Raw genomic sequence first — 10493 nt, 5'->3', positions numbered from 1 at the left:
TTTACTGCATAAAAATGTGAACGAGGGAAAAAAAGTACACCGACGTTGTCATTTTTCTTTTCGTTTTTTTTGTTTTTTTTGTTTGTTTTATTTTGTTTTTTTGTACATATTGACCATTTATTCTCAGCTATTTATACCAATTTTTTTGTATTTTGCTTCTTCTTTTTTTTTACAGAGCTTTATATTTATTCTTTTTCTTTTTAACTCTTATCACGCCACAATAACCTCAAAATTTATTCACTTTATTGATAATGCAATAAATCGCAGAAATATATACCAGAGAGCGCAATATTTACACGCGCAGCGACACTCGCACCCGTTTTTACAACCCTCCGAATAGCATACTACACTTGTATGTCTACATCCTGTCTCTCCCTCTCTCATCCTTTCTCTTTAACATACTTGGACAAATGCAACAACAACAAGTAAGACCCCAACACAAATACAGACAAACAAGGGTATTTTTTCGTTCTTTTTTTGCTTATCACTCGCTCATTTAAACAATCGATAGACATCAGCACACAAATATACTAACAGTTGTACATTTTTGTATAAAAATATTCGCGTAGAAAAAAGAAAATTTTTTTCTCTTTTTGCGTTTTGCGTTTGTTTCTGATCATATCATAAAATGCTAGGTAATCGCGAAAGGGGTAAAGTAAGCGAGAGGCAAATAAGAAAATTGCATTCATTTCTCTACATATATGTATATACATATATATGTATACAATGTACATATCATTACAATTTAATTAAGTTATTTCGGAATGCCGCACGTAGCACTTTAACTTATGAAAATATATCCATCGTGTTAGAAACGAATGTCAACAAAACAAACAAAGCGGAAAGAAAATCGATGACCATGCTTAGAGGAGCGTTACTTAGTTTGTAAATCTTTGTGAAAAGGTTTCGACTGCAGTTCGAAGTGCAGTTCCGAAACAAATACTGAAAATATTTACAAATCTAAACATATCTAGAGTTTAGTGCTGCACCCACACAAAAATTGCTGTCGTTTAATAACTTCAAGAGTCGCTGATACCACATTTCAATAGATTTGCAAATCGAACATACATAAACATACAAACCGGCAACACTAATAGTGCATGAAAAGGCGATAACAAGGCAAATTTCACATAAATTTGCACGGAAGTCATTGGAGAAGGTATTCGTTCTGCATTTTAAATAATTACTTGTATGTATGTTAAATACCCTACACCATCATAAACATATTCATATAAAAACTTTTGAAAGTAAGGCGTTTTATGCGAAGTGGTCGAAAAGGTGGTTCGGTGTGAACCATTTTTAACTGCTTGAAGAATTTATATTAGTAACCGAGTAGATAAGGATGACGGCGGCCATGGTAGGCTTAAAATGTCAGTACGGTAGATCAAACATGATCGTAGCTGTAGGGAGTGTCTGCTCGGTAAAAGCACATTTAACCAATACGCTTCCACTCACTAGAAGACTTCCCTTCGTCTCTTTCCTCACTTATTTCTGACCGTCACCGTGTTGTGCCTACAGAGGACATCTTCTAAGCGATTTGAAAAAAAAAAAAAAAACAGGAAAATCTATATTTTCTATGTCTTTTTTACGTGAAGCACTTTCTCTCAATTGAGTCCTCTGGCCAAGCAAGCCTAAATTCCTCAGTCATTCTCCTATTAAATAAAGAAAACGTGCACGCATTGCAGTCGGGGAAGGCCGCCGTTACATATACTACAACACTTCGCCTAAAGCAGATATTCAGTGGTTTTGGTACTGATGCAATTAAAAATGACACATTATTTTCATGAAAGCTCATATATTGGAGCATGCCCAAAACATCACATGAGATGACCCAAATTTCGCAAACTTAATCTAGTTTTGTAAAATGCTCTTATATTTCAGTTTCCGTCATAAAATCTAGAATTTGGACTTTGTCTCCATATAAGGGCTTCCTTTTCCTAATAATCCCTAATAAGAGCTAGGGTCTACAAAACACACCTATGTGATTCTAAGTCCCTGCCATTAAATATTTTATTAAATTGTTACTAGAGACTAATTTTCATCATAAAATATTAAAATTTAAATCTTTTTTTAAAGGGCTTACTATTGTAGTGGGATTGAAGAAATAAACGCATGCGGTTCAAACTTGGCCCACTTTTATGTCAAATTGTTATAATGAGCAAATTTTTATCACGAAATATTAATAATTAGGACTTTTTGGCATATGAGGTATTGCATTGCCTGACTGGTCCTACGTGGTCCAAATAAGGCGGAGATCTTTCTCAATCTATTATTATTAAACAGTTCCCCCATGAAACACTGAAAGTTCCACCCCTTTTTCCATATAAAGATTCAGTTGTCGTAAGAAGGGGTATATGAAAAGTGACTCAAAAAGTTTGTCCGGCCGAACCAAATTTTTCATATCAATTTAGAACGTCCAAATACTATCGCAGAGCGAGTTTTGTCGAGAAATTTTGAAAAATGAAATTTTTTTCCATATAACAAATTTGGAAAATAAGGCGTAATATTGGAAGCGACCGAAAAGATGGACCGAACCGAACCATTTTCAATAGGGTTCCTCGTTTGATCAAAGAACGCCAGTGTTGACTACCAGAAAAAAAATTAAGCACTAAAAATATAAGCTATCGGCGCTATTGAGAGCCTAGTGGTGTTAGAAAGTAATATCTTTACTGTAAGAATTTGTCTACAATTGCAGACTGTAAAGGAAGACTTCTTTAGGATCCATTGGTAGATATTGGTAGGTAGGATTCTATATTCAAATAGTAAGACCAATTCAATTTTATCTTTTTTAAAACTGTTTATTATTCCAAATCTATTTGGTCGTCTTCGAAGTAATTCCCCTCGGATACTATACAACGTGTTTCCAATCATCGAAATAGTTGTTATAGTCGCTATCCGTGAGGGCCTTCAACATTTTTTGCGATTGACCATGTTTTCCTTTAACACGATCAAATCGTTGTCCCCGGAGTAATCTTTCGAGTTTAGGAAACAGCCAGAAGTCACGTGAAGCTAAGTCAGGTGAATACGGTGGTTATGGAACGATATGGTTTGAATTTTTAATGAAATGGTATCGAAGAACTAATGCAGTGTAAGATAACGTATTATGATGGTGGAAAACCCAGAGTTGTCCTTCCAAAATTCGGGCCTCTTTTTCTGAATAGGTTCGCGCAAACGACGCATAGCAAGCAATCTTATTAACCAAGTTTAGCCCGACAAAAGGAATTCGTAGTGCACAACACCGCGATAATCAAAGAATATCAGCTCTCATCTCCCGTAATAAGGCGTTTCGTGATCGATTAATAGTCAGAAGTCACCTCATCACAGATTCTAATGCGATGATCTTTTTGATACCAATCGAAATATAGCGCATTTCAGGTCCAAAGTATCTTTCGAAATGTTGTTGACTGACCCGCTTGAAATGCCAATAGCCTCAGCAAGGACCCCAAATGTTATTCGGCGTTCTGAACCCTTGATTTTTTGGATGTGACTTTCATCGGTAGAGGTTTATTCGTCTTCAAGCCGTTCTCGGCATTTTTTGAATTGTTTATACCACTTGTAAACCCTTCTTCCCGAGAAAGTCTGCTCATCAAAGACTCTCCCTAGTAGTAAAAAAGTTTTATTTCGCCAACAAAGTTTAGTGCAACTTCTTTGCTCAAAAAAAAGCACAGATTGCAAAAAATCGAAAAATGTCCGTTAAGTGCTGTCAAAGTGTTACAAGGTCAAAAAAAAACAATATCTGATATTCGATATACTCGGGCAATTTAATTTAAATATTGGTCATACTTTTTTAAAAACCCGTTATTATAATTGGTTTTTAATGAGCTCTTTAAAGGTAGAAAAATTCACAGGGAGAACTCACACCGACAGCCGACATTTCCCTTTGCCCGAAATTTTACCAGCACATTAAATACATTGTCCCAACTTGATTAATTTCTTAAAGTTATTTCTATTATTTTTTTATTCACTTCTTTATATCTATTCTACAAAAAAAAAAAAAAAAAAAAAAAAAAAAAAAAAAAAAAAAAAAAAAACCATGAATGCGAACTGTGTTACTGTTTTATGGCAATCATCTCTGTTTCATATTTTATATGTTTTTCATGGATTTCTTCTTTTCATAACTCCTATGTAAAAAAAAATCATATGTAGCACGATTTAATGATTTATTACATATTATAACATATAGCTGTCGGCTGTGCACATTTTTGCAACCGCATCTTTACCTTCATACATAAGCCATCCGCTTCGCAAACGGAATGAAAAGCAAGGATGTAGTAATGTTGCATGTAACTGCAACGTATTGAAAAGATTGATTAAAGTTTAAAAAAAGCGTTTTAATATTTGCAAGTGATACGACAAAATGCGTATAATATGCTTCTCTTCACAAGCGATCATGTACGTCGAAGCAAGAGAATTGTACTCATCCTATGACGAGGTTAAAAACAAGAATAATGTTGTTAGCTAAAGACCTATCAACTTGTAGCTGCTAAGACTAATTTTGCATTGAACTTTTAGAAGAGAGTTCTGTTCACTTTCCGGTTCCATTTACATCAAAATTTTACTAGGCTATCTTTTTTAAGTTCTGAGCTATAGCCATAGGTAGGCCATTATTGCATACGTAAAAGAAGGGAACGCGATTTAACGACTGTTAAGCAGGCATTGAATTTCATTGAATTCATTAAATCTCTTTGATTTGATTTGATTTTTGACTTACAATAAAACTCACAGTATGACAGACACGTGCAATATTACGATGGTTAAGAATTAGATGCTTGTGAATAATTAGGAAAGCATTTGTGGCTCTTCGGTTTCTGTAGTCAAACGTTAGAATCGCAATGTAAGAAGAAAGGACTCGTAACTAGAGGGAAGATAGTCGTAACTATAAGAAGAAGGGACTACCCAACGCTTCTCACAAATCGATTACCAACGATGAGGTAAGCTTTACATTTAGATTTATCTAATAGTTTTCATACCCACCACTGTAAGATGGGGGTATACTGATTTTGTTTTTTTCCAAAATATATGTAACAACGAAAAGGAAGCTTCAGAGACAATGTAAAGTATATATATTCTCGATCACTGTGACTTTCTGACTTGATTTAGCCTTGTCCTTGTCTGTCGGTGCGTCTGTGTGGTGTTTGTTGTTGTTGGCACGCTCTTCATCGTAAAAATGATGGCTTCACCGACTTCAAATTTGGTAGAAATATTGCAAGTTTCTGTACGCAGGTTGGTATCGAAAATGGGCGAATTTGGTCAGAGCATAAGTGCGCAGTGGAGCATAAACTGAACGCAACTAACTTTTTTCCAACAAATATTTTTGATTTTTTGCTCGTTATTCGGAAATTATTTAAGTTAGAAGGCTGAAACTTTTCACATTTGCTCTACGCGACACTTCACTCTCTATGTCCAAAAATGGAATCAATCGGCCGTGTCCGTACAAAGTTAGGAATCATTAAATTTTTCATTTTTTCACTTTTTTGAGGTTTAATGCTTATTTATCATAAGGCAGACAAGACAAAAGGTTTAAAACTATTTTGTACACTCCTCAAATGAAGATATATTATCTGCCTAAAAATGGGTTCATTTTAAAACGAATTTGGTAGACAACGCGACCAAGTTTTTTTTAATAATACCAGAGATATGGGTGTCAAATAAAAGAACTTGGAGAGTAGAATGCGAAAATCATAGTGGAGGGTAAGCGAGATTCGGCCCCCGTCCAATACAACTTTCTGACTTGTTTATATCTGGTTAAAGTACATGAAAATGGAGAGTAGATTTAAAAAGTCTCCGTGCGACAGACTTTCGCAAAGGACCTTCTTTTTCTCTTCTAAGCAGACTAAAGTTAAAAATTCCCGAATTTTGCGTGGTAATATGTTCTTTGATGGAACAGGCTTCTCTCCGATGTCTGGTATTTATTTATGGACGCCTCTGCATTTTCTTAATGTGACCAAATGAAACTTAGGGGGACACCGTGATGTAGATGGAGGGAAGCAGAAATGGAAGGAGCGGGAGAGAGAGAAATGAAGAGTAGGAAAGAGAAGGAATGAGGGGAATAGAAAGACAGATAAAGAAGAGAAAGGAGGGAGTGCTAGAATATTTTTATTGTGTAGTGCGATAAAAACCTGCGCTTTGAACAAAGTAGGCTGCGCGCATTCAACTTTATGTCTTTCTCTTTCATAAGTTCTTCTTAATCGTCGCCGTTACGTCGTGTTACACGTCTAAGGGAAATCCCCTTATTGATTGGTCATATTGAAAACACCTCTGTTTTAAAAAGAAGAAGAAAAGGATTTTTTTCTTCTCATTACTCATAAACTAGACCACTCCTAAGGATTAACATTCGTTTAAATTCCACGCCCGCGCAGTATTGTATGTTATTGAAATTTAATTTTTCTTAGTCTTTAGTTAGTTTTCTTTTAGGAAAGTATTAACCACGAGATATTCGGCCGAATATAATTTTTCTATTTGCTAAAATTTGTCAACTATTTCAGCTTTGAAATAAAGTAAATAAATCTTAGACAGAGCAGAAGGGTAATGGAGGCATGTCTATGCCCACAAATATTTTCCATATTTTCTTCTTTTTTTAACATTTATTTCATTTATTATTTATTATACTCCACATCACTTGTGGTGCAAAGGCAATATTAAGTTTGTATGGATACTTACAACACCTACAAGGAGTTGAGATAGATGCACCTTTTATTATATAGATCGATTCTAGATCATTTTCTAAATCAATGTAAGCTTGCTACCCGTTCGTTTTGTATTCTCGTGTTCAACCTACTGATCGCAATTTTCGAGATATTTTGATGAAAACTACTACTGATGACGCAAATGAAAATCAATCAAACCACTTTTCCGACCATTTGCCATATATTTGAAAAGTTGTTATATGTATTAAACGGAGCGCCGCATGGTATTTAATGGTTGGTCGCGGCCGGCTATAATGTGTTTACTTGTTTTTTAATCAATTTATTTAATGTAATTAGGTTAACCAATTTGTATATTAGTTGTCATGCACTACTTAATGTAGTTAATGAGCCAAATCTGCTTAATTGCAGTTTCTAATTGCCTTGTGCAAATTGGAAAAAGTGTTCAGATATTTTAAAGAATATTCGCATCAATGTCTTATATTGAGAAATTGTACACTTAACCAAACTGACACTTAACCAAAAATGCCGTTAAATAAACGAAAGTTAATACCACCCAGAGGTGGTTATGGTATTAAAAATTCGATGTTGTTTCTAATTTTAAGCTTAAAAAGCGTACGGTAATTATGCAACATCTCATGTTTTTCCGAGGAAACCACATTTACACCACAAAAATTTCTGTTAAATTTTAAAATTGATGCTCAGCTTTTATTTTTTTTTTTTTTAGTTAGAAAGTATATTCATATGAAAGGGGTATCTCATTCGCCCGAACACTGGACATATAATTTGCAAAAAAAAAAAAAAAAAAAAAAACAAAGAAGAAAATATTTAAACACATATTAAACCAACTTAAACAATTTTAAAATACATGTGAATGTGCATGTGTATGTGCATGTAAGCATTTACTGCTTACAAAACTTGAAATTTATATCACTGGAGCAAAGATCTCAGTCAGCGACAGAAAATAAAGATGGGAGCGAAGAGAAAAGCAATACAAAATTTAAACTAATGCTGTTAGAAATGCAACTTAATATTCTGACTTGTAGCAGTTGCAAGATAACCGAAACGTATGCAAAGCAAAGCAACAAAAATTACTCATTACAACAACAACAACAACAACACCAACGGCAGCAACGATAGAGTGCAAGTATCATTGTAGTGTAGTACCGTTGCATTAAGTTAAAAACAACAACAAGACCAACAACAACAACAACAGTTTCATATTCAACCATATTAAGTAAAGGAATAACGTTAAGTGCCAAGAGCTTGAGATAGAGAAGAGAAGAGAAGAGTTTGTGGAAAACAGTGCTAAATGTTGCCATAAATTAACACTTGCGTAAAAGACTAAAAAGGACAGTAAGGACATAGAACAAGCAGTTATTCTTTACCTACACAAACACATGCACGGATATATAGCGTATATAACGTGATTGTAGAAAACCAACTAAAACACATTCTGTCAAAAAATGAAAAAAAAAAAAAAAAAACAGAAAAGAAGAGAAAAGTTGCAATGAAATGAAAAAAAAAGCACAATGAACTTAACAAACTGAGCAGTTGCTGAATGTTCTGCAAGTGTAAACACAGCTGTTAGCAGAAAACAAAAAAAAAAAAAAATGAAAAAAAAACCCTAAAGCGAAGAAGAGTACATCAGCCCTTGGAACGAATCTTGAATATACACTATCCGCCCTAAATAAGTGAAATTGTAGATGACATTGTCGAAATTATAATTGTCATGTCAGCAATATTGTGAAGAAAGGAAACCTGCTCTCATGCCCCAGTAAACAATTTTGCGAAGATCGAAATCAGTATCTGCTGAATACCTATAACTATTGATAAAAATATTTTAAAGGGTTCTTTTGTCTTTTTTTTTGTTTTTTTTTCTTTTTTGGTTTCTTGCGCTCATTTCAGATCTTTTTCCGAAGTTCTTATGAGCAAATTAAATTTACTTTCTAAGACAAAATCTGCAAAATTGCATGCGAGAAAAAAAATTTATATTTTTTCTCAAGCTGCGGCATGGAAGCGTACAATTTGTGTAGAGAGATAGAGGAGCGGACGGGAAAACGTGTGCACGGGGCAATGAAGAAGCCTTAACCTAATCTAATTGCCTTACTATTTAAGACATAAGACCATATTCTCGAGAGTCTGGCACTTTCTTCCAAATGTTACAAATTGAATGATAAAAAGAGTATAAGCTCGCCAGCTACGATGAAAAATCCAAAAAAATAAAAAAAATTAATGCACAAAAAACAATTTGCTTTAAAAGCAACAGTGAATTACAGGTAAGGTTCGTCAACATTTTGGCCCCTGGAGAAGTCAAAAACTATTAATAGATTTTCTAAGGCGAAATATAATTTCCTTCGTTCATTTTTTTTTTTTTTTAATTTGGAATATTCAGCGCGTAAGACTGAAATCTACTTGATCCCTATCAGCTGTTTGGCTTTTATCTTCCTGCCATTTACTTACGAGTAATCTATGAGTGAAAAGATATTTTAGCAAAATGATATGTTTCCATAAGTTTCTTATAGGGCTATTACGTTTCCGATTTCTTCCGTCCTATATCGGTTAGATGACTTGAACGTGCGCAAAAATTCTGAGAAGCGTAGTCCTCATTTTTTTTCTCTCTAATATGTATATGTGTCAAACATGCTTATTATTCTTTATGATGCAAATATCTTGTGTCGGTAACTTAAGAAAGTACTAATCAGACTCAGGGTGAGATTTACTTTCGCTCTCTCTCTCTCTTTTCCCTTTTCTCTCTCTTTCTCTCTCTGGCTATCTGCATTTTTTAAAGACGACGAATGCCTTCCTATGTTGAAGCCACCAGCAACCCAAAGAGAGTTTCATAGCTTACTGTTATGCTCGAGCTGCTGCTCAACTCAGGTATATACTACATGATGCTTACAAAGACGAGCAAAACTTACTCTTAGTTGGCTTTTTAAACAAACTGCGATTACATAAGCTGTACGTGGAATATTGAATAAATAATAAATCATTTTTTTGCTTGGGATAAATTCTTTTTAAATCCCCAGTTTGCAGTACTTGTAATAATAATATATCATCTGATGAAAATAATTTTAGCTCAAATATTCTTGGCGGATCTACACACTCGATCCATTTATAAAAGCATTCGAAAGTGTGTTTGATAAGTTGCCTAAGTAAGTGAACGAAAATTGATGAAAGTGACAGTTAAATATTAAGCGAACAACCCTACTTTATAAGATAAAGTGAGCGCTCGTAAAAAAACAAGAGTTAAAGTTGGCGATATTTGTACATAAAAGCAGCGGATTACGAGATCGCAATTGCTACAGAACTATAACTTAATGGAAAGAAATTGCATTTTGGTTCAAAAGTTCGGATCGCCTTGTCGTTCTCTTTTCCTTTTTTTTTTTACATTATATCAATGAAATTTCCAATACACACGCACCTAAACTTTACCAAAATAAGCAATAACTGTAACGAATCACAAACAGTTTCATTTCGGTAACTTGCCAGATATTTTGTTCCATTTTTATACTCTACACAACTTGCGGTACATGGTACATTATGCAGATGGGCTTAAGATAGACAAACCCTCTATTTTACCGATCAATTCAGAATCGTTATCTGATTTAATCTAAGCTTGTTTGTCCGTCTGTCCACGTAAAATTGTGTGCAAGCTATAGTTCGCAACTCTTGAGACATTTTGATGAGATTTGGTACAGTGACGTACTCTGACGCAAGGACGAACGCTATTGAAAATGGTTCAGATAGGTCCACTCCCCATATAACGACCTATTCTGAAATTTTACTATCTAACCATTTCTTTAACCTTAGATATCTGACTATACGAAAGCGTAACTTTCTAAATTT

The sequence above is a fragment of the Glossina fuscipes genome, unplaced genomic scaffold (assembly GCF_014805625.2).
Source record: "Glossina fuscipes isolate IAEA_lab_2018 unplaced genomic scaffold, Yale_Gfus_2 28, whole genome shotgun sequence".
In the NCBI taxonomy this organism is placed as follows: Eukaryota; Metazoa; Arthropoda; class Insecta; order Diptera; family Glossinidae; genus Glossina; species Glossina fuscipes.
This window is presented reverse-complemented; position numbering follows the sequence as displayed.